The sequence below is a fragment of the Papio anubis genome, chromosome 5, assembly GCF_008728515.1.
Source record: "Papio anubis isolate 15944 chromosome 5, Panubis1.0, whole genome shotgun sequence".
In the NCBI taxonomy this organism is placed as follows: Eukaryota; Metazoa; Chordata; class Mammalia; order Primates; family Cercopithecidae; genus Papio; species Papio anubis.
In genome coordinates, this window is record NC_044980.1 from 77,977,617 (window position 1) to 78,002,386 (window position 24,770).

The 24,770-nt window shown below is 33.8% G+C and overlaps 1 long non-coding RNA gene across 1 annotated transcript in view; it reads right to left on the reverse strand.

Moving 5' to 3' along the window:
• Window positions 1-3,046: 3,046 nt before the first annotated feature.
• Window positions 3,047-24,770, reverse strand: part of LOC116274923 — a 33,972-nt gene continuing 12,248 nt past the window's right edge. The window contains exon 2 of the long non-coding RNA XR_004183760.1: window positions 3,047-7,634. This is a non-coding gene — a long non-coding RNA (uncharacterized LOC116274923). The remainder of the gene's footprint in view (window positions 7,635-24,770) is intronic.

Here is a 24,770-nt window from a genome sequence, read left to right on the forward strand (position 1 = left end):
TGCCTGAATTCTGAGCCCATCAGATTCCCATTTACTACTTAAGCTGTGGTCCCTATGTGCTTCATTGACTGGAATGTGCCTTCAATGGAAAAGTCAATTAAATATAGATTTACATGATATGTTTCCCTTTTTAAAGGATTTTATCTCCTCCAGTTTCTTTATGTTTTTCATAAACGTGCAGTGCCATCAAACAGTATTTTTATGGAGAATGCAGAGTTTATTTTTACTGTCAGAAGAATTTTTAGTTTGATAAACTATTGTTATCAAAATTAGAATTTTAAAACTGTTTAAACATTAATATCAAATAGATAAAACAATGAATTTCTATGTATCCATAATCAGGTTTCAGTAATAACTAATCTTCTATCAATATTGTTTTATCTGTCTCTTTAATATTGTTTCATATGCCTCTCCATCCACAGTAATGTTTTATATGTCTCTACATTCACTATATTGCTTTATCTGTCTCTGCATCCATTATACACATTTATATTTTAACTTTTTTCTAGATTTTCTGAAAGAAAGTATCAGAAATTTTATCTTTTAACCTGAAAATATTATTATATATTTGTAAATAATAAAGACCATTTTCCTTAAGGTAGCCTTATCATAATAGATCATTATAATATTCGGTTCATACTGACATCTGCTCAAAAAATTTTTTATACATGCATTATTGTTGCAGGAAGTCAGGGACCCTAAATGGAGGGACCGGCTGAAGCTGCGGCAGAAGAACATAAATTGTGAAGATTTCATGGACATTTATTGGTTCCCCAAATTAATACTTTTATAATTTCTTATGCCTGTCTTTACTGCAGCCTCTGAACATAAATTGTGAAGATTTCATGGACACTTATCACTTCCCCAGTCAATACCCTTGTGATTTCCTATGCCTGTCTTTAATCTCTTAATCCCGTCATCTTCATAAGCTGAGGAGGATGAATGTCGCCTCAGGACCCTGTGATGATTGTGTCAACTGCACAAATTGTTTGTAAAGCATGTGTGTTTGAACAATATGAAATCTGGGCATCTTGAAAAAAGAACAGGATAACAGCGATGTTCAGGGAACAAGGGAGGTAACTTTGAACTGGCCGCGGGTGAGCCAGACGGAACAGAGCCATATTTCTCCTCTTTCAAACGCAAATAGGAGAAATATCGCTGAATTCTTTTTCTCAGCAAGGAACATCCCTGAGAAAGAGAATGCGCCCCTGAGGGCAGGCCTGTGAACGGGCCCCCTTGGAAGCGTGCGGTCTTTTATGGTCCAAGCGGAAGGGATGAAATAAGCCCCGGTCTCCTGTAGCGCTCCCAGGCTTATTAGGATGAGGAAAATTCCCGCCTAATAAATTTTGGTCAGACAGGTTGTCTGCTCTCAAACCCTGTTTCCTGATAAGATGTTATCAATTATAATGCATGCCTGAACCTTCATTCGCAATTTTAATTTCGCCCCATCTGGTGGTCCTATGATCTCGCCCTGCCTCCATTTGCTTTGTGATATTTTATTACCCTGTGAAGTATGTGATCTCTGTGACCCACACCCTATTCGTGCACCCTCTCCCCTTTTGAAAATTGCTGATAAAAGCTTGCTGGTTTTACCGCTCCGAGAACATCACGCATCCTGCCGACATGTGATGTCTCCCCCCGACACCCAGCTTTAAATTTCTCTCTCTCGTGCTCTTTCCCTTTATTTATGAAACCAGCCAAGACACTTAGGAAATAGAAAAGAACCCACGTAACCATCGGGAGCGGGTTCTTCCGATACATTATTTGATTGAGATCTGAGCAAGATCAAGTATCCATTAATTTGATTGAAATGTCTCTTCCATCATTTTAATTTACCCATTAATAATTTCTCCACCTTCCCCCTTTTATACACATCTGATGTTGCTGTTGAATAAACCAGGTCAATTGTGTTTTAGCTTCCAGTTTTAAAAGATAAATATCAAACTGTCAAATATCAGAGACAATTTGTCAATGCCAATTCTCTTGATTTGTAAAAGCTAGGCTTATATGAAAGAGCAATAATTTGTAATTTTATAAAAAGTTTGGCTTTTTCTATCAAGAACAAGTCCTGAAAAACAGAGAATATGAAGTTTTTATGCTGAACCCCGGAGTTAAGAATAAATGGTGTCACAAGATTTTGATTTGAGGTAATGAGTTGACACACAGGAAAAGGAAAATTTAAACATTATTCCCTTATGTTTTAAGGGAATCTAGGAACATATCTGTGTATTGATATCCACAGTTTGGCTTAGGAAACAATCAACCTAGTAAATATTTAACAAAAATGTGGTGCCTAGGTTTGTACATTAACAAATATATTTTAAAAAGCATTTGGATTAATGAGCAGAACATTCTTATAATGTTTTTTGGCTTTAGAGAAAATTTTAGAGATAATTTAAATGTTAGAGAAAATTTTCCAAAAATCATCCTTGAGCTGCATCCCCACTGTCACCTATTTAGTCAAAGAGACTGTAAGCACATTGTTGGATCCAACGAGTGTAAGGTTTAGATAAGAAATAAACAAATTATTTGGATTTCAAGAAGAAGGGTTATAGAGCGTGTACACTAATATATTGCCAAAGCCACAAAAGTAAACTCAAAGTATTACTCCAAAAGCTGCTGCTGTTCAGGAGGACAGAGGATGACACTAAGACAAAATTTCCTTTCTCCAAAGTCAGGGCAATGTGTAACCGCCACTGCTTTGCTTATACTTAGACATCTGTAAATGCAGTAGGTAATGGGTACAATCTTAAACAATGCTCAGCAATCATAAGATAAATAAAAATTGACTGAGTTTCCCAGAACTCTGAAATCAGTGGAAACAGTATCCCAAAAGCTAAGTGAATTTCATTGCAGACCCACTTTGTGATTGCCAAAATTAAAAAGAAAAGAATACAGTTAGTATTATTAGAAAATAAGTCTTATTTCATAATTTTAAATTAGGCATATTCAATGTCTGAAAAATCTGATAGTAATTTTTACCTGTTTGCTCATGGAGGGAAATGCTGGTGCCTAATTTTTTTTTTTTTTTTTTTTTTTTAATTCACGTGTGCATTTCCTACTTAAAGTTGAGCTGAAAGACTTTTAACACAAAGTCTGATATAATTCCAGTTAAGAGACTAAAAGTTTGGAAGCAACTATTCTATTTTCCCAAAAAAGGGAAAGAATTTCTGGACTTCTTCATTGATCTATAGAGTTACAATAAAAAGGCATTGGTAGGAAATTTAAAATGTACATATGTAGCTTTTCATTTCTTCCAAAACCTCTTACTATCAAACTTATTAAAAATGTAAATAAAATAACAGCTGAAAACAAATTATAAACACATTGATTCCTTTCTATAGGCAATTATACACCAACTGTTATTAATATTAATGGCTATGTATAAGCATGATCTTTTTAAAAATTTGACAGCAAATATGGGTATTAAAATATCATGTTCTGTAACAATTCATTGTAAACTTTTTATTCCATCTGAATTATGCCAACATTCATTACAAAATCATTTGTTGAAATTCTGTAAGTCTTTTCCCCGCCCCCCCCCCCCTCTTTTTCAGTTGATCTCCTTTAGATGTGAGTGGTCAAGGGAATATTGACTCTATGAAGTGACACTTAAATTGTGGCTTCTAGACCAATGTTCTGACTGAACCTGTCTTCCTTAATTATTATCTAAGAACCAGATGCCAAATATATTTCTTGCTTCAGGCTGTAGAGCTTTATTTTAGGGACTACTGAGTCTTTTTAAAAAATCATCAATTAAGATTGCTTTTGTCTAAACGGAAAAAAAAAACTCTCTCATATTACTTCTCTCTTTAAAAACAAAAAAATGATTTCCATAAGTTCTTCAAGTAAGTTTAGTGAGTCCTGTGTAAGAGAAAAAGTATTCTTTAGTTCTTTATTTTAGGGATGTCTCTTTAGATTTTTATAAATGTAGAGCCATTTAATGTAATATTAATATGTCATCCTGTGTTAGACTGAATATATACTGTTAAACAACTAGTTCTGCTAACAGTGTGTAATTTAACTACACTACAAAATCTGTAGGATGCCAAAATAATGCAATTTTTAAAATTATAATTGGAATATGTTAAATTATGTTTTCAGTTCTCAGAACAATGATTATCATACAAACAGATTTATATAGTGCCATTTTCTATTTCATTATAGTATTTGCCATAAGAATGAAGTGGTAGAATTTTAATGTCTCATACATTCTGTCGATTACAGTCTTCTACTATACAGCTTTGACCTTTTCAATGTTCTGTGATTTGATCGGCTACTCATTGCATTTTTCCCTTGCTTTCTGTCCCACTAACCTGTAGGGAGGATATAGAATGGACAGCCAATTAAAGTGTAGAATATTGAAAAGGTCAAAACACTACAACATGTTATCTCCACTCAGAATACATCAGATACTAACCAGATTTTGTAGTTCCTCTACACGGACAAGGAGAAGTGTGGTTGCAGGGGGGAAAGTGAGCAAAAAGATAATCACTCCACAGTTCAGTCGACAAATTGCAAAAGTCATGTTTTCCTGAATGTCTTAGTCATTTTCAAAATTAAAGTGAAAGCCCATTTCAAAAGTGAATACAAATTATACAGGTTGAGTATCATTTATCCAAAATGTTTGGGACTAGAAGCATTTTGGATTTTGTTATATTTTGGAATATTTGCATATACAAAATGAGATAAAGACCAAGTCTAAAGAAGAAATTCATTTATGTTTTATACACATCTTATATACATAGCCTGAAAGTAATTTTGTACAATATTTTTAATGACTTTATGCATGAACTTTAATGACTTTATGCATGAACAAGGTTTTTGTACATCAAATCATCAGAAACCAAAGGTATCAGATGTAGAATTTTCTACCTGTGCCGTCATGTTGACATTCAAAATGTTTCAAATTTTGGAGAATTTCAAATTTTGGATTTTCAGTTTAAAGGTGCTCAATCTGTATTGTTTTGATAGTTAAATCAACCTCTTCGGAATCTGTTAAAGTAACTTGCCTATATAGCTGAATAGATGCAAAGAAATAATCATTTCCAACACTCTTGTTTTTTTTTTTTTTTTGATAGTTTATAACATTTTATTTATTCTAGTATTTCATTGAAGTTGACTAGCTCTTGTGATTTTATCTTTTTTAAGAATGATATAAAAATAATGCAGTAGCTATTACATATTTTAAAAAATTAATCATATTTATTTTTAGAATTTCTTTACTATCAGAATTCTGAATTCTAAACTTTAAAAGGATAAGTAATTACATATGATTGTGGCAAAAACTCTGATTGTTGATCTGTTATATCTTGGTGGCATTGGAACCCATGTGACTTTTTGCTACTCACTTATGATTTTGATTATACTCATTCAATATCCCAAAGAAATAAGTTGATTTTAGGTTAATCACTACAACCAAGACTTACGTACTCTAACATCAAAAACAAAACCAATATCAGCTTTAGAATCTGCATTCTCCAAATAAATTTCACCTATCTTTACTTTTAGTCTAATTTATTTATTTTTTTAGCCAACTTGTTTGGACTGTTGTAACTCTGCTCATCAGAATCTTGTAATAGATTTTTAAAAAATCAATTATTCTAGAATACTTAAAACCTAGTAACACCCGGTGTGAAACCATCTAGACCAAAATTTGACAGCAATGGCCTTACCTCGATGTAAATTGAATATCTGTTCTAGCCAAATAAGCATTCAGGCAGAAAGCATTAATTTCCCACTTTCTTAGTTTACTCTATCCTTTAATACATTATCTTTTAAATTACCTACAACAAAGATATTTACAACGTATACAGACCCATTTGTCTCTCCATTTGGTTGTTCTCTTCATTAGTCTTACTGTCTATGCTTGACAAATTATTACTTACTATACAATACAGGAATCTTTTATAAACATTCCTATACCATATTTTTCACTATTTCAGAAAATTGTATTTAAAATTAAATACTGTTGCTAACTTTAGGAAGCTTGTGTGTTTCAAAAAACAACATTAGGCCTTATCCCTCTAGGAATATGTATATAATTAACCTATTTCATCACAGAGACCAAGTTTTACAGTAAGTTTCTATGCATGCACTTATATTTCTAAGTTGTAAGGGTAATAATTTAGAGTGAGAAAAATACTAATCAATCAGCAAAACTATGCTCTATCATAATCTACATTTGCAAGATATTATCTGATATAAAACATTAAATTTCAAGAGATAATATTGGAAAATGGAGTGAATCAGAAAAGAAATAAATGGAGGTGCATCACAAATTAAGTATTGAAGAATAAAATATGAAATTAAAAAGAAAAAATGGTTCATGTACAGTGAAAGAAAACTAAAACACATAAAAATGAGATATTGCAAGCCCAACAATTACTAAAGCAATAATAAGGGGTGATAAGTAGCAGTAGGAAATAGTGTGAGAAAAATAATTTAGAACAAGATTAAAGTGTGAGAATAACAAGTTGGTGTCCATTTTATAAGCAATTAGAATTACATGCATGGTGTAATTATTAGTGTGCAACATTGCCCAAGAGGTTGATTTTACAGTATAGGTATGAAGTAAACAGTGTTTTAATTGGCAAATGTAAGTTGGAAAGACAGTGATGATGTACTACTAATGAAAAAAAAAAAAAAAGAAAAAGAAAAAAAGAAAATGTAAAAACTGATGATTGATTGGAAGGTTATACAAACCGAAGAAGATTGAAAATGGAATCAAAATTGAGGGTGTGAACAAAATGTCTCTGAAAGGAGCTTTAAAGCAAAAATAATTTATTCCAGTGAACAGTCCAGTCTGAAAACCCAGCACACACCACCACCTTGGGTTAAATGAAAGTGTGTTGCAGAGAACAAAGAGAGGGTTATGATTTTATAGAACAACAGTACCCCCCACACCAGGTTCCCAACCAAGTTTGTTTATGCAGATTAAGGATGAAAGCTCATTTCTGATTGGCCAGTGCAGCTAAGTTCTGATTGGTCAAAGCAACGGATCCCTGATTGGTTGATACAGCTGAGCCCTGATTGGCTGGGCAGGTGAGCTCTGTTTGCTTTCCAAGTCCAAAACCAGAAGTTTCTGTCAGATATTTCTTTCAAACTGCTGGTGGGTAGATGATTACTGGCCATAGTTTATCTTGGTACCCACAACAGAAAGTAGTTTGGCTTGACTGTAGGCAGGTAGGTATTGTGATACTTTTACAACATCTTTCAGAGAACACAAGAGTGTGTGACTGTTCCTTCATGCAATGATGGCCACCTAGTTCTGTTTGTCCACCTGAGTTTGCCACTGGAAGTTCATTCTGACAGCCCACAGCATACTTTAACAATAAATAAAGAAATGTAGCAAGAATAACAGATATCGGAACGCAAGAATAAGAAGATTTGCATTAAATATTGTTTGGCAAAAACTGCCTCATTCTTTAATTCATTCATTTAGAAAACAGGTGGCTGGTGACTCTCTTTGTGCCAAACAGTGCCAGACGAACCAATGGACAATGGAAAGATTAGGCACAACACAGGAGAAGTGGATCATGGACTCTATCTCCAGGCTTCTGAAGAAAAATTCCTGTTCCATTGGAATGTGTCTTTTCAGTGAGGGAAAACTAACACTGAGCAGCTACGAACGCCTGGAAGAAAAATGAGAGCAAGAATGAATGATGGGTGGGTATTATTTAAAGTGACCATAGACAAGTTCTCTGAAGCACTCGTATTCTAACAGAGACTGGAAATGTGCAGAGCAGTAATAATGTAAAAGATCTAGATCAGGATAGTCTGAGAATAAATAAAAGCAAATAGAATGGCCATGGGCCAGAATGAGTTTGATGTGAAGAAGAAATAGCAAGAGGGCTTGTAAAATGATCATTATGCTGCCAAGAAAATATATAATAAAAATTTAAACTAACATTAATATTATGGAAAAATAAAATAACACAATTCTTGGCTTTATGTTAAAATAATTATGTTAACTTTTATATACTGAAATAAAAGTGTTAAGCAATGTCTATATTTTTTGTGGCATTGTAAATTCTACAAACATCGCCATACCAATTTTTACTTATTGGAATGTATTCTTTATTTTCTTGCAAATATGTAGATATTTCATATTCCTCTTAGGTTTTTGGAACTAGAAATTAGTGTGATTTGTTGGTAATCTAGGAATTTTCATTCTGAGGTTTATATCATTGTAAAGGAAACTTTCTCATTTTTTATAATCTGTTATCGGGTGCCCTCATCCCCTCAAAAAGCCAAGTGCCTTCATTAATAATACATTATAATCTTCCTACAATATCCCATAGTCACATAGGCAATACAAGTAAAATAATATAGTTAAAAGAAAAATGATTTATGGGAAATAGTATGGAATCTCTATTGTTCCTTGAGAGTGTTCTTTCTCTCTCTCTCCTACCCCTATTCATCTATTTTCTAAGATAATTTTAAAAACTCGATATTCCCCTCTCAAAAATGGATTTCTTGACCCAACTAAAATAATGTAATTTGATTTTTTATTTAATTACCCAGTATTCCAAGTAGCACAATTGGATAATGTTACCAAAAAGATTAATTTATATCTTTAATATAAAAGATATTTGTGACATACAGAACCACTTTACCTTTCCACAGCACATCAGTTTCTTCTAGCTTATGTATTTTGGTTAATAACATCATAATACACCAACTTTTAAATCTTATTGGGCTTTGTACCCAAATTCCCCTCAGGTTCTTCTGCCCCAAGTAGAATTGGTACAAGCTAACTATCCCATATCCAAAATTATTGGGATGAGAAGTGTTTTGGATTTTGATATTTTTTTCCAAATTTTGGAATACTTGAATATATATAACGAGATACCTTGGGGATGAGGCCCAATTCTAAACATGAAATTCATTTATGTTTCCTACACACCTTATACACAATATGATTTTACACATTGTTTTTAATAATTGTGCGTCGGTGACAAAGTTTTTGTTAAGTACTTGTGTGTGGAATTCTCCACTTGTGGCATTATGTTGATGCTCAAAAACCTTTGGATTTTGGAGCATTTTAGGTTTCAAATATTTGTATTGGGGATGTTCAACCTAAGTATCTTTTTATAATTAAAAGAATATTAAATAATACAAGCTTGATTGGCTTTCCATTTTCTAATACATTTGTTGCAAATTTTAGACTTGTAGAAAATGCTTGCCATAATCAGATTCTAGTATGTGATTATTCCAGAAGCTCTTTATTTATACAATATATTTCGAACAAGATGAATGGATTGCCATTCCTCAAACTTTGTGATGCTCTTCCTATATCTTTGCTCTAATAAAATATGAATTCTTCTTCATCTTATATGATATAGTCCATCTTTCAGTAAATCTAATCTAATAACCCCAGAAAAGATATTGCTTTGTACTCTGAAATTTTAGAAAGCTTTGTATCATTTAGGGTTTTTACCATAAAGGTAAATGTGGTAAAAGCCTTTCTACCAAAATGAAAGAGCTTCATTTTGGATTTTGGGAATCTTATTTATTGACTCTTTGACTTTAGTCAAAGTAATTACTAACTTTTTTTTTTTTTTTGGACAACATGGAGGTTTATTTATTGTTACTATTATATTTTACAGTGGTGATAGTATCAAAAGTTAAATGCTTTCTGAAATAATGAATGAAAAATAAGGAAAACTACCAATTTGTTATTCCAGAAGCTATAGAGTCTTTAGATATCTTTTGACTTACATTCCCTTTTGCCCTGCTCATCAGAGACGTATCTTTCTTTCTAATATCTCAATTGTTTAACACATGCTCGCTTATCAGTTGTTTGTTATGGTTAATGAAAATTTATGGTTCTAAGTGTGTTTTTATAGAATTTAGGAAAACATTGCAAATCATGAACTCTATTAATTTAAAAGCATTTTAAAAACCTGAAGTAGAAGTCTAGCTCCGGTTACATGATATTGTCAGGTCAGTATCTTCTTTGTACTCTAATTTTCTCTTTCATAAAATGAGACTTGTAAAACATTTACGTTAGTTTCTCAAAGAGTCATTATAAGAACCAAATGAGGAGATGTATTTGAAAATCTTTTCCCAAAGTAAAAACTATTATGTAAATGTAGCAGATTATTATTGTTATCCCTGTCATTATTAGTGCTGATGATAGCAGATGACTTTAGCACTTCACAGATGCATTAAACAGTTTGATGCAACTTTTCTCTAGTTTGCCAGGTGATAAATATGAAGTATGCTCTCCTGTCTGTAACATACTGACATCCTTTGTATTTTTATTTTTGTTATTTTATTTGTTTTATAAAATGACCCCAAATTTGCTCTAACTTTTAAGCCTCAATGTCTAAAATTGCTTAAACTTGTTAAGCCTGGCTTAGCGAACTGTTGTCAAATTTATCAGCCAAATAACAATTGGAAACTAAATTTTTGGCAAAATGTTTTGGTGATTCTTTTTGAACATGTTATTTGGTAAATTGCTTATTTGGTAATTTGCTTTCTATTAGCTAGTTTTTTGTTTGTTTGTTTGTTTTTGGTTTTTAATAAACTGATCTTAAGCAAGTATTTTAGTTTTCTAGGGCTGCCATAAATATAGCACAGATGGTATGGCTGAAACAGCATAAATTTATTTTCTCACAGTTTAAGATCAAAATGTTGTAGGTTTGGTTTCTTCTGAGGGTTTTCTTCTTGGCTTGCACATGGCCCCCTTCTTGCTGCGTGCTTATATAATCACCTTTCTGTGTGCAAGTGTAAGTCCCCCTGGTTTCTCTTGAGTGTCTTAATTTCCCCTTTTTAGAGGGATAGCAGCCAGATTGAATAAAAGCCCTTGTAATTACCTCATTTTAATGTAATTATTACTGTAAAGGCCCTATCTCCAATTACAGTCACATACTGAGGTACTGGGATTTAGGGATTCAACACACATATGAGTGGTCGGTGACAAAATTCAACCCATAACAGAAAGTTTACATAAAAAGAGTTAAAGTGAACCCATATTTACTAGGCTTGAAAAATAACCAGTGCTGGATATTATCATTAGTGATGATAATGTAGAATGAGTAACTTCTGCATTTTCTGCACTCAAAAAATACATATAGAGTTGCTGGGCCCAGTAATGCCCTCCTGTAGTCTCAGCTACATGGTAGGATGGAGTGTAAGAATCCCTTGAGCCCAGGAGTTTAAGACCAGCCTGGTCTACTCAGTAAGAACCCTTCTCTAATTAAAATATATATGTATATACACACACATGCATACAGATATTCCTTTAACTCTAGAAAATTACTTTTGCATAAGTGGTATCAGATATTGTTTCACAGAAATTATTTGACTATGTTTCATCCCTGAATGATTGTACTTGGTCCATGTATAAAAGATATCAGAGCTATAGTAGTTCCCCCTTATCTGCAGGAGAGATATTCAAAGACACACAATAGATGCCCAAAACCGAAGATAGGACTAAATTCTATATATACTTTTTTCTTATACATGCATAACAATAATAAATAAATAATTTATAATAAATGTTAAATATTTTGTAATAAATAATTAAATAATAAATAATTTATAAATTAGGCACAGTAAGAGATACAACTTATAGAACAATTATAACAATTTACTTTAATAAAAGTTATGTGACTGTGGTCTCTCTTAAACTATCTCATTGTACTGTACTTCCCCTTCATCTTGTGATTATACAATATCATAAAATATCTACGTGATGAGATGAAGTGAGGTAAATGACTTAGGCATTGTGATGTAGTGTTAAGGTACTATTGACCTTCTGACAATATGTCAGAAGAAGGATCATTTGCTTTGGGTAATCCTGGATCACCAAACCATGATGATGTCTATAGCTAAATGTCGGGAGCAGCAGATGATATGCATAGCTAATGGGTGGATATGCTGGATGAAGATATGATTCACCACAACCCTCAGGCTGGACAAAGTATGTTGGTATGAGATTTCACCATGTTACTTAGAATGGCACAAGTTATGGATTTTTTTTCCTAGAATTTTCTATTTAACATTTTAAGACAACAGTTGACTGTGAGTAACTGAAATCATGGAAAGTAAAACCATGAATAAATACAGACTACTGTATAGAAGATAAGTCTGATGAACAAATTGTGTTAACTTATATATTATTATTTTAGTATCGATGCCAGAAGTGATAAATTTGGCATTGGAATAATTTAATACTATGTATAGAAACACAAAGAATATAAGACAATAAATCTAGAATAAAATCTCCTTCGGGTGGAATATGTATCAGTGTAAGCTATGTTTATGTATATATTTGTATTTTTAATGGGTTCTGTTCAATATGCAAATTAGAAAATGTATTTTTGAAATTAGTGTGTCTTGTGTTTTGGGTGGATTGAGTAAAACTTACAGCAGTCCAGGCCTGGCACGATGGCTCACACCGGTAATCACAACTCTTTGGGAGGCCGAGGTGGGTGGATCACGAGGTCAGGCCCTCCAGACCAGCCTGGCCAATATGGTGAAACCCCATTTCCACTAAAAAATACAAAAATTTGCTGGGCGTGGTGGCTCGCCCCTGTGGTCCCAGCTACTCGGGAAGCTGAGGCAGGAGAGTCTATGGAACCCGGGAGGCGGAGGTTGCAATGAACCGAGATCGCACCACTGCACTCCAGCCTGGGAGACAAAGTGAGACTCCGTCTCAAAAAACAAACAAACAAACAAACAACTTAGAGCAGTCCCAAAACAACAAATAATGTAGTAGAAGAGGGTCTTTGGGAAACACGACTTTCAAATTCACTGAAAGTTAGAAGATGATAAAAAGGAACAGAGAAAACCATAGGCCAGAATATCTTCAGGAGGAATCTGCCACTTCATTGCAAGTCGGTTTACTAGTGGAAATCCAGAAATGTTCTAGAATCAAAGTTGGCAAGTACCAAATTTGTCAATGATAACTGAAACACATCAAATAAAAATGAACTGAAAGTCCTCCTCCATGTCTCCCTTCTCCACTCAGCTGCAGAGCCACTGACAGCCTAGTGTGTGCTCTGAGGTATAAAACTTGGCCACTTTCTTTAAAGATGTGGAACAAACTCCATGTGAGGATTTTTAATGTGAATGTTTTAATATCCTCCTCACTTTGGCACTGGAGGAGCCTACTACATTGATTGTAAAGTATATTATGTCAGTTAACATAAAAATAGAATATTAAAAATGAAGGAAAAAAGAATTTAAAAATAACTATTGAAAATTTCAAATATTACCATCAAAATGAGAAATTCAATACACAGTATGGATAATAAAGTCACAAATATCTTCCTAAATGTCCACAAAGTGGCACAAAATATGAGAAAGTATAAAAGACATAGTGGATCCATATTGTATTTACAACGTCTGGCCAGAAATTGTTGCATTATGTGAGAGCAAATACAAGGAACTAATTAAATAAATAAATAAATTTACAGTTACTTTTATTATATATATTTATTATATATATAAAAATAAAAAAATATATATATATATACACTTTTTAAACTCAAGTATACTGCAAATTTCCTGGCAAAAAAGGGGAGAGGAGCATTTTAAAAAGAAAAATGTTTTAATCTTTTGACCTCACTTAATTATTTATGTGACATCTCTTCCATAACTCTACCAAGTCTGAAAGCTATCCTGATCCCGTAATGGCTTTTCAGAAAGTTTATCTCACGACTCTGTGTCTCCTAGAATGTCACGCCATTCACAAGTGAGTTAAAATGTCTGCTCAGAACAGCTGACCTCAAAGCTCACTAGGAAGCACAAACTTTTTATGCAACCTTCCAGTGTAGTGCTGTAGTGAGTATTTTTACCAGTTGTCCACTTATTACCCTCATTTGACACATGAAGACACAAAGGTTTTTTCAGATATTCAATTTCTTCCTGGTTCAATCTTTGAAGGGTACAAGTTTCCAAGAAATTATCCATTTATTCTATGTTTTCTAATTTGTGTGTATGGAGTTGTCATTTTCTCCTTTCAGTTTTTATCTTTTTGCCCCATGCCTTTTTGCAACTCTGTAATTAGGTGCAGCCACACATAAGACGTTATGTTCTTTTGATGAATTAACACCTTTATTGGTATGAATTATCACTAATTATTCCTGATATTATTCCATTTTATAATGAAGTTCTAGTCAACTACTTCATTATTATTATTATTCTTTTTGCCTCTGGAAATTTTACTTCTTTTACTAGTAATTTTTAAAGGAGTTTTATTTTATTATTTTCAAGATGGCAGATTAGAGGCTTTTAGCATGTCTCCGCCACTTGGAAACAGGAAGATAGTGCATAAGCGTCAACTCTGTGAGCTTTAGTTCAAAAAGGAAAATGGGAATCCATCTCAACCAAGCAAAGTGCTGGGATTATAGGCGTGAGCCACTTGTCAAAAAGAGCCACCCGGCTGGTAGTTCTTTTTTAAGTTCTTTGAGAATCTCCAAAGTCCTTTCCACAGTAGCTTAACTAGTTTACATTCCCATCAGCAGTGTGTAAGCATACCCTTTTCTCCACAACCTTACTAACCTATATTTTGACTTTTTAATAATAGATACACCGACTGATGTGAGATAGTATCTCCTTACAGTTTTGATCTGCATTTCTGATGCTGAGCATTTTTTCCATAAGTAGAAATCATGCTCTCCCCTGTCACAAGCCTGGAGCAAGAAGGGAGGTGCCATAGTTGCAGTTTCTCCTGAGCAATGAGACTTGCAACCAAGGTCACTAGTGACCTGCAATCTGTCTTCACATGCTTTTGCTAGGAGATCCAGCCTGCTCACCTGAGATTGTGGTGCCGCGCGACCCCTTAGGCAGGAATCCAAGCATTTGGAACACCCACTTTCCTGGACCAGCAACTAGAACCACCCCATTCTTACTTTACATAGATAATTGTGCAGCAGGGCTCTCTCTGTTCCACTAGTAGGCAGATCTCCCGACATTTGGAACACTTACTCACTTGGATCAGTGGACTGACCCATACCACTCTTCCTGTGTAGAGATCTTAGTTCAGGGAGACTCTCTCTGCTTCACAGCCGGGCAGATCTCCAGATAATTGTAGCACCTACTGTCCTAGATCTACACTTTAAGTCAGCTATCTTTCTGGATGTAGATCATGGTGCAGCAAGGCCTTCTCTACTCCACTCCCAGGCATATCCCCCGGCATTCAGAAGACCAGCTTACCTGAATCAGCAGACTGAGCCATGTAACTCTTCCTGTTCAGAGATCCTGGTGTGTGGGTGGTGGGGAGTTGTGGGGGGGCTCTCTGCACTACTCTTCCTATGTGGTGACCTTGTGGCAGATCTCCACTCTATGCCCAGGCAGATCTCCAGGCATTCAGAACACCTGCTTGGCTGGAACAGAAGCCTGAGAAATCCTACCCTTCCTGTGTAGAGATCCTGGTGAAGGAGAGTTCTGTCTGCTTAATACCCAAGCAAATCTCCAGGCATCTAGAGCCCCCACTCTCTTGGATTAGGAGTTTAGGCCACCCTTCATCCCTATGCAGGGAACTTGGGGCTAAAGTTTCCCAGCTCCATGCTACACACAACTCTTGGTGCCTTGTGGCCACCCACTATATTCTCCCATGGTGGTGCTTGTGTCTGCCATGTGGGGACCTGTACACAGGCCATTTCAGTCAGGCCCACCCATTTGGTCTGCCTCCTCAGGGCTGAACAGGGTGCTCAGACCACCATGCACTTTATGAATAAGCCCATTGCCTGAGGCAACAGAAAGCTTCTCCCGGTAAACAAGGATCAAGTGTGTACCCAGCTGCATTGGCTGCATCTAGCTCTTGCCTATAAGCACCACCTACTGGTTTATATGTTAAACTTCACGGCCCAATATAAAATCTGCTGACAGAAGGTCATAGGGCTATAGAAGCAAAGTATAATAAAAATATTCTATGCATCATTGTCTATAGTCACACCACCTAGAGAGAGGGGGAAACAGAAGGGGAAAGAAAATAATAATAATATAGAGAAAGAAAACAAGGATTCTACCTGCATGAAAATAATTACAAAAAAATAGAAGTGCCAGTACCTCCAGATGAGAAAGAACCAGTTGAAGAATTCTGGCTCCGTGAAAAATATTAATGTAGTGACCCCATCAAAGGATTGCACTACCTTTCCAGCAATGATTCCTAACCAAAATGAAAACAAAAAATATATAGAGAAAGTATTGAAAGCATGGATTTCAAGGAAGCTCAATGAGATCTTGGACAATGTTGACAGTCATCAAAAAATAACTTCTAAAGCAATTCAGGAAATTATGGAAAAGATAAAAAATTTTTAAAGGAAATCAACCAGAGCTTCTAGAATTGAAAGAGTGACATAAGGAATTTCAAAATTCAATCAAAAGCTTTATCAATAAAATAGACCAAACAGAAGAAAGAATTTCAGAGACTGAAGATTGGTCTTTCAAACTAACTCAATCAGACAAAAATAAAGAAAGAATAATTTACGAATTGAACAAACCTTTGATAGAGATGGGATTATGAAAAGTTACCACACCTATGAATAGTTGTGATTTCTAACAGAGAAGGGGAAAAATGCAACAACCTGGAAAACATATTTGAGGGAATAATTCAAGAAAATTTCTCTAATCCCGCTGGAGAGGTAGGCATCCAGATATAAGAAATCCAGAGAACACCTCCAAAACGTTTTACAAAGCAAACATCACAAAGGTATATAATCATCAAACTGCCCAAGGTCAATGCTAAAAATATTAAAAATCTTAAATGTAGCTTGAGAAAAAAGTCAGATCATGCCCGAAATTAACTGTATCAGGCTAACAGCAAACTTCTCAGCAAAAGACCTTACAAGTCAGGAGAGATTGGGCATTTTCAAAGAAAAGACATTTTATTGATCAGCATTCTTAAAGAAAAGAAACTCCAGCCAATAATTTCATATCACAGCAAACTAAGCTTCATAAGAAAATAAGAATTAAAATCTTTTCCAGAAAAGCAAGCACTAAGGGAACTCACTACCACTAGGCCAGCCTTACAGGAGATCCTTAAGGGAGTTCTAAACATAGAGATGAAAATACAATGCCTGCTACCACAAAACCACAGTTAAGTACATAGCCCACAGACTCTATCAAGCAACCACACAATAGAAACTACAGAGCAACCAACTAAGAACTTCAAGACAGAATTGCAATCTTACATATTTTTATTAACCTTTAATGTAAATAGTCTAAACACCCCATGTAAAAGGCACAAAGTGGCAAGTAGGAATTAACACAGAAACAGAAAACCATATACCACATGTTCTCACTTACAAGTAGAAGCTAAATATTAGGTACGCATAGACATAAAGATGGCAACAACAGAAACTGGGGACTAGTAAAGATGCGAAGAGGGAGGTGGGCGATGGTTGAAAAATGTGAGTGACAGTCTCATTTGTACCCCAAACTTCAGCATTTTGCAATACTCCCAGGTAACAAACTTGCACATGTATCCCCTGAATCTAAAATAAAAGTTAAAATAAAGGATGTTTTGCAGTTAAATATATATATATTTATTTATATTTATATAAATATATATATCATATAGAGAGTTCTTTTCATCTGATACTAAATGTATTATATTAATATTTTTTATCCTTTAAGTTTTATATATGTTTTCATATTTAAAGTTGCTTTCTTATAAATATTATATAGATGATTCTTGCTTTTAAATTTTTTAAAATCGATCTGACAATTTCTGTTTCGTAACTGATGTTTGTTGATGCATAAAGAGGTTATTGATATGATTGGATTAAAACTTGCCATCCTGCTTTTTCTCATTTATTTCTGTTTTCTCCCTTTTATTTCTGCCTTCTCTTGCATTAATTGAGCCTTTTAAATAATTCTATTTCATCTCTTTCACTTATTATTTATATGGTTTTTAAAATATTAAGTGGTAGCCTTTGGTGATACAATGTAATGTGTATTTTTAATAAATCAGAGTACACTTTTAAATAATTAATTACTGCTATATATGTAGTTTAAATACTATACAGCTCGATTTTTTTCTTTCCTCCTTTGTTCTATTGTGTTTAGCCTTTTACTTTTACAAATGCTATACGCATGCCATACTTTTCTCTATTTTTGCTTATGATAGTCAATTATCTTTGCAACAGAAAAGCAATAAGAAAATATTAAAATTTACTAATCTTACTTATTATATTTTCAGTGTTTATCATTTCTTTGTATAGATCCAAGTTCTAAACTTCTATCATATTCTTTGTGATTAAATATTTTTTAAAACTTTCTTACAGAGTTTATTTACTGTCAATAATATCCTTAAGCTTTTGCTTGAGAAAGTCTGTTTTCCTTCTTTATTCTGAAAAGGTATTTTCACTGTGTATGGAATTCTAGTTGTTCTTTTCTTTTCCTTTTTCTTCATTACATTAGAGGTGTCACTGCACTATTATTTCCCTTATGTGGTGTAGACAAAAATTCTGCTCTAAATCTTATGTGTGATCATTAAAATTTAATGTTTCTGTTTTTAGTAAACTGCCTTAATGATTTTTGTGTTATCTCTTATTTTTAGCAATTTAAATATGATTACATTTTTGTTCTTAAAATTTTGTTTGGTTTTATAGTTTTTGTTCTGCATGATATTCTCTGAATTGCTTAGAAATATGAATTTTCTTATTAATTTTAAAAATATCAAAGTATCTTCAAATATTTCTTTGTCTAGTTTTTTTTTTTTTCTCTTTTCCTTTTGGGGGTATAATTACACTTGTGATACAAGATTTGATATTGTTCCACAAATTTGTGATACTCTGCTTTTGTAACTTTTTATCTATTTATACTTATTTTTAGGTAATTTCTACAGACTTATGTTTAAGCTTACATATTCATTTCTTCTCTGTGCTAAGTCTACTGATAAAGCCATCAAAAGCATCTTCATTTCCATTGCTGTTTTATTTATCCCTTCATTTCCATGTGATAATTCCTTACAGTTTCAAAATAATATTCATTTTTACTGTATGTTTTCTCTTAAAAGTCACTTTACACTACAGAATATATTTAACAAGTCCCCCACACTCCTCAAAAAAGACTGTAATGACAATTTGTGTCTCAATTCTCTGAGCTGAAGTTTCTCATAAAAAAACTGGTTCACGCTTACTGAGGATTCACAGAATAAACTTGGGTTTGATCATTATTTTTCATCTTTTTAGTGTTTCAATATTCTAGATAACTCTTTGTCATTTTCAGTTTTTAAATAGTCATATCCCTACTTTCCTATAGAGGTAACAGTCTTGTGTAGATTCCCAAAAGTAGATGAGGGAAAGAGCACTGTGGAGGTATGTCCCTCACTCCAAGAAGGAGCTGAGCTCTACAACCACAGGAAGAGAGGAGTCACGCCAAAGCTGATCTGGCATGTTGTCTAATTTTAGCACGTTTGTCATATTAATAATAATTATTCTGAATTTCCTGTCTGACAGTTCCAGCACCCGTGTCCTATCTGTGTCTTGTTTTGATTACTCTGTCTCTTACGACTGTGCTTCTTCTTGACTTTTTACATGTCCTGTAATTTCTTATGTTAAAATTTAGTCATTTTGTATGAACAGTGGAAATTGAAGTAAACAGTTTTTATTCTTGGAAATAAGCGTGCCTTTGTCAGGCATGTAGTGTAGGGAGATGTTTGAATTCATCTAGGAATTAGTCCGGGTTTTAGATTTGTCGTTCCTGTAATTAGCCTCAATGAACCACAGCCTTCAGATTCCTGCAGGACTATCTTTGGTTTGGGATGGAGCTTAGTTTATTAGAATGATGACTGTTTTTAAGTTTTAGATCTACTCTGCACTGTGCCACAAAATGGGTCTTTTTGATTGTTCTTGTTCCTTCTGCTCCCTACCAGCAGTTTTCTCCTTTTACTGGTTATCCAAATCATGTTATCTTGGCAGTTGGGGTTGGAGTGTGGTGCTTTCTTTGGTGTTTTTATCAAGCCCAAATCTTAGTATGCATGTGTTGCTGGGTTTTAGAAATGTGGCCGTTTTATTCTCCAGCCACTTCTCCAGCTATACTTTTCAGCTCAACGCATAATTTCATCCCACCCCAGGAATAAGCTTTATTTATTTTCCTTTCTTCAGCTGCATGAGTTTTCACAAGTGGCCTGAGGGGTACAGTGCTTACAGCACTTTCTCCACAGTTTAAGGCTTTTGTTCAGTAGTATACATAGGGAAGAAGAATCTGGCAGAATTTTTTACCTCTTCTATAAAATTATTCTTCTTTCTTAGGTTTGCATCACAATGCTTATTTCTTAAGGTTCTATCTTTTCTGTGAGCATGGAGAAAGAACCTGGAAGATGATATGGACTCCCATAGTTCGAGATCCATTAAAATTTCAAAATGTTCTTCTGGTTTACACTTGGTCTTCGGCAATTTATCAATTATTTAACTGAGCCATTTTTATCTCTGTGTAGGTGAATCTAGCCAAAGGCCACCAGTTTGTACATCCCCACTCTGCCTGTCAGTACTATGTTTCCTTAACTTTTTGGTTAGTTGATTGTTCTAAAATTTCCACAATCCAATGAGTTTTAAGATAATCATATTTCATTTTAAGGGTAGGGATGATACTCATTCCATATCTTTATACCCCACGGCAAAAGCTGAAAATCCTGTGCTGGAATTTTGTAATAATATTAATTATTAGGCTGCTCTGCCATACCTTATTTTCTGTAAGTCAACTGACTAAATTAACACTTAGGGTTATTGATGCGACACAGATGTTATTTGCATTTAATGATACAAACTGCATAAGATATTGAAGAGAACAACTCAAAATGTGACCTACATCAAATTCGTGCAAGTTTCCAAAATTCAGGAAACAAGAAAAATGTATTGCTACTTTGCTTGATTTTTTTTAAAGTACAATGAATGTGTATAAAATTAAATGCAAATCTGTAATAGAGATTCACTATTAAGTTTTTTAAACATGCTGAACAATGCTGGCTGAAAAAATAAAGAAATAAAATGTCCTGTTGAAATGGGATACTGCAATTCAACACTGGACAGCTTTAGTTCATATATTTCAATGACCATCAAGGTCATATACTGTTAGATTTAATTATCTCAAATATATAACTCAGGAACCCTGGTATGTTATTCTAATAGCTCTATGAAGCTTCCAGAATTTGCAGCTGTGGCCAGAGTGTGTTAATCAAACTAGTGTCTTATAAAATGAAAATGATTATAAAATGTCAGTATAATTCATGTGGGGTAAGAAATGGAAGGAATATATATTCAGAAAGCCCAGTTTTGAGATCTGACAATACAACAATTTTCTTTTCCTTCCAGAAGGTAAGAGAATCGTATTTACAGAGCATATCTTTTAAAAATAAATTTAATGTTTGATTTTTTTCTTACTTGATCATGAAGTGTTCCCCTGGCTAAGGATGTCACTCAAAAGCATATTCTAAGTACCACTGGGACAATGCTGATACTGTACTTGGTTTCTTTCCAGAAAAGAAGATTCTTTCTTTCACATTAATACTCATTTTACTCTAACATAGCAATATTTTCAAGTTTTTAAAATGTAAAATTGATTTTGTGTTACTGAAAATTTTATTTTGAAAATATTGGAATAGCACCAGAATTCAAAAGAGGTAATTTGAATGTTTGCTGTCCTAATTCGTTGCAAAGATAGAATAAACTACGTAAATGTAAAAAATCCTAGATTCAAAAAAAGTAGTTGGCATTGAACATATTAATGTTTTAGTTATTATATCTACATATAAATATATATTTTACTGAATTTATAATTTTAATATCAAATTCTCAAATTGAAAATCAGTCTGTATGCCTCTAAAAATTAGTAATCCTCATTTGATGTTTTGCATACATGCTGGCCACATAAAACTATTTGTTATTTGTGTTTGAACTGATGAATTTTGCTTGCTGGATTGTTGATATATCTGCAGAACTTTTAATTCTCAAAAACATGTTTCTGTGAAATAAAAATGAAATATAAGCAAATGCCGAACAACATAGAAAAGCCCAAAAAATTGTGTATTAATTTTGAGAATACATTTTTTGATACAAAGTTGCCACCTGAACCATGTTTTGTCTAGAAAATATTGAAAGATTTTAATTCACTGAGCACACACTAAAATGGCAGTGCTTAGTGATGTCTATTAAGTAAAAGAGGAGGAAGCTACCCTAAGGGGAAAACAAATGATCTTTAAAAAGCTAATTTTAAATGCTGGCTACATTTTAAAAATTCTTATGCAACTGTCATATTTTATTAAATATCTATGAGTTCAATATCTAGATTTTCTCAAGAAGATGATGCTGGTATATGATAGCTATAGCATATAAAAGCATTGCTCAACTCTCTCTACATACTGTAAAAATATTGCTTGTGCTGTTGTATTGGCCTTTTCCTGAAGTAGGTACCGTCAAATGTTTTATATCATTAACTTGCATCTTAAAAAGATTTGTAAAAGGAAAATTTAATTATATTTAATTAAAATAAAACTTTGCTTCAAGAAATGCTGATTTTGTTACCTTTTATTTACTGAATATTCTACAATAGAAAAACTACCAATTTTCTTATAACTGTACTTATTTCTACATATTTAACATTTTCAAGTTTCTCATAGTTCCACATGTCTCTTATGTTTTCATTTATCTTTTTTTGCTTGTTTTCTCAAAATTCTAGAAAAATTTAAGTGTCCTCTCCTGAAAAACTTCTATTTCCCCCATCCCAGTATACTACTCAATGCTTCCAATACAGTCTTAAATTTAGCAGTTACCTATTTCAGTGGGCTATGCCTTGATCTCACTTTATCTCACTTTCCTTTTTATTGAATTTTCATAGATATTGTGTTATCTCAATCTTTTTTAGAGTATAAACCACATAATAATCTTCCTTCAGTTAAGGTATATCTTCCTCATTCCTACCAGAGAGTTGCTTCATGTTCAGTAACACTGCCTTTATATTCAGAAAGAGGAACTCTATACCTTGAGAAGTTTCACTTTCACCTTCCATCAAACAGGTTTCTGTGCATGAGATGAGGGTATTCGGTATCCTTCTTCTACAACATGCTCCAAGTATCTGAGAACTCAGATTCCCTGCTAAAACTGGAATTTTTCCCACATTGACAGACATGTCTATAGGAGGAGTAGGATAGAGTCATGAATGGGGATGAAAGGGGTGCGGATACTTTCTAAGGTATGTTGTGAAACCCCAAGCAGTTCAACTACTTCAAATTGGAGCATGGTTTTATTGGTCTTTATGAAATTATATTCTTTCAAAGAAGGAGGATGTGATGTATTATTAACATTTTATTAACTTGATTTATAGCATTTGAATATTTAGACATATGGTTTTTTGACATCCATTTGTGCTCTTGCTTTAGACCCTAAAAATGTTAGAGACCACCATGAAATTCAGGTATGCAGATATCCCAGCAAATCTAAGTACCTACATATACACACACACAAAAGTGATAATTCACTTGGAAGTTCCGTGAGAAATGTATACAGTGGCTGCAATACTTGAGACAGTATTCACCTTGATTAAAGTTTTGGATCGGTATGGAATTTAAAAAATATGGTGTCATGAAACTCTTTTAGTTCGAATATGTTTTAAAATTGCTGCTTTTTACGGCACGAGACTAAGACAGCAAGGAATATTTACAGCTAAGTGAGCTAGATAAAGAGTCCTGTTAATTGACTAGACTGGCTGAAGCAAAGGTCCTAAGTAAGATTAAATGCAATGACTATACTCTCTACTTTATCCTAAGTTGCAGATTCTCATCCTGTGTTTTCCAGTACTCATTATAAATCATAATCCAAAATGTCAAATTGTTTTACCCAAGCAGCTCCTAAATTATTCAGAATATAGTTTTAGTTGATAAGTTGAGCTGGTTATTATTAACTAGCCTTGTGAGTATTTTTCCAGTTCTTCTTCTTTATTCATTCTTATTATCTATATAGATACAATAATACTTCTGATAGGGGGAGATCATGTAAGATTGCTTACATTTCAGCAGCTGCTTATAATAACCTAACATTAAATTTGCCTCTAAAAATATTCTGCACACACAAATACACACACACACATACACACACACACGCACACGTTCTGTTTCTTCCATACTGCATTCCCAGAGGGGGCTACAAAATATAAAGTTTTTTAAAACTACAAAATTATACATCATTAAATTACTGCATCGCCAGTGTAATACATATTTCATTCACAGAAAATGCATAATCTTTTTTTTTTTTATACTTTGAGTTCTAGGGTACATGTGCACAATGTGCAGGTTTGTCACATACATATACATGTGCCATGTTGGTGTGCGGCACCGGTCAACTCATCAGCTCCCATCAACCCACCATTTACATCAGGTATAACTCCCAATGCCATCCTTCCCCCCTCCCCTCTCCCCCTCCCCACAATAGACCCCAGTTTGTGATGTCCCCCTTCCCGTGTCCAAGTTTCCTCATTGTTCAATTCCCACCTATGAGTGAGAACATGCAGCGTTTGGTGTTCTGTTCTTGCAATAGTTTGCTGAGAATGATGGTTCCCAGCTGCATCCATGTCCCTACAAAGGACACGAACACATCCTTTTGTTTGTTTGTTTGTTTGTTTTTGTTTTTGTTTTATGGCTGCATAGTATTCCATGGTGTATATGTAACACATTTTCTTAATCTAGTCTGTCACTGATGGACATTTGGGTTGATTCCAAGTCTTTGCTATTGTGAATAGTGCTGCAATAAACATACATGTGCATGTGTCTTTATAGCAGCATGATTTATAATCCTTTGGGTATATACCCAATAATG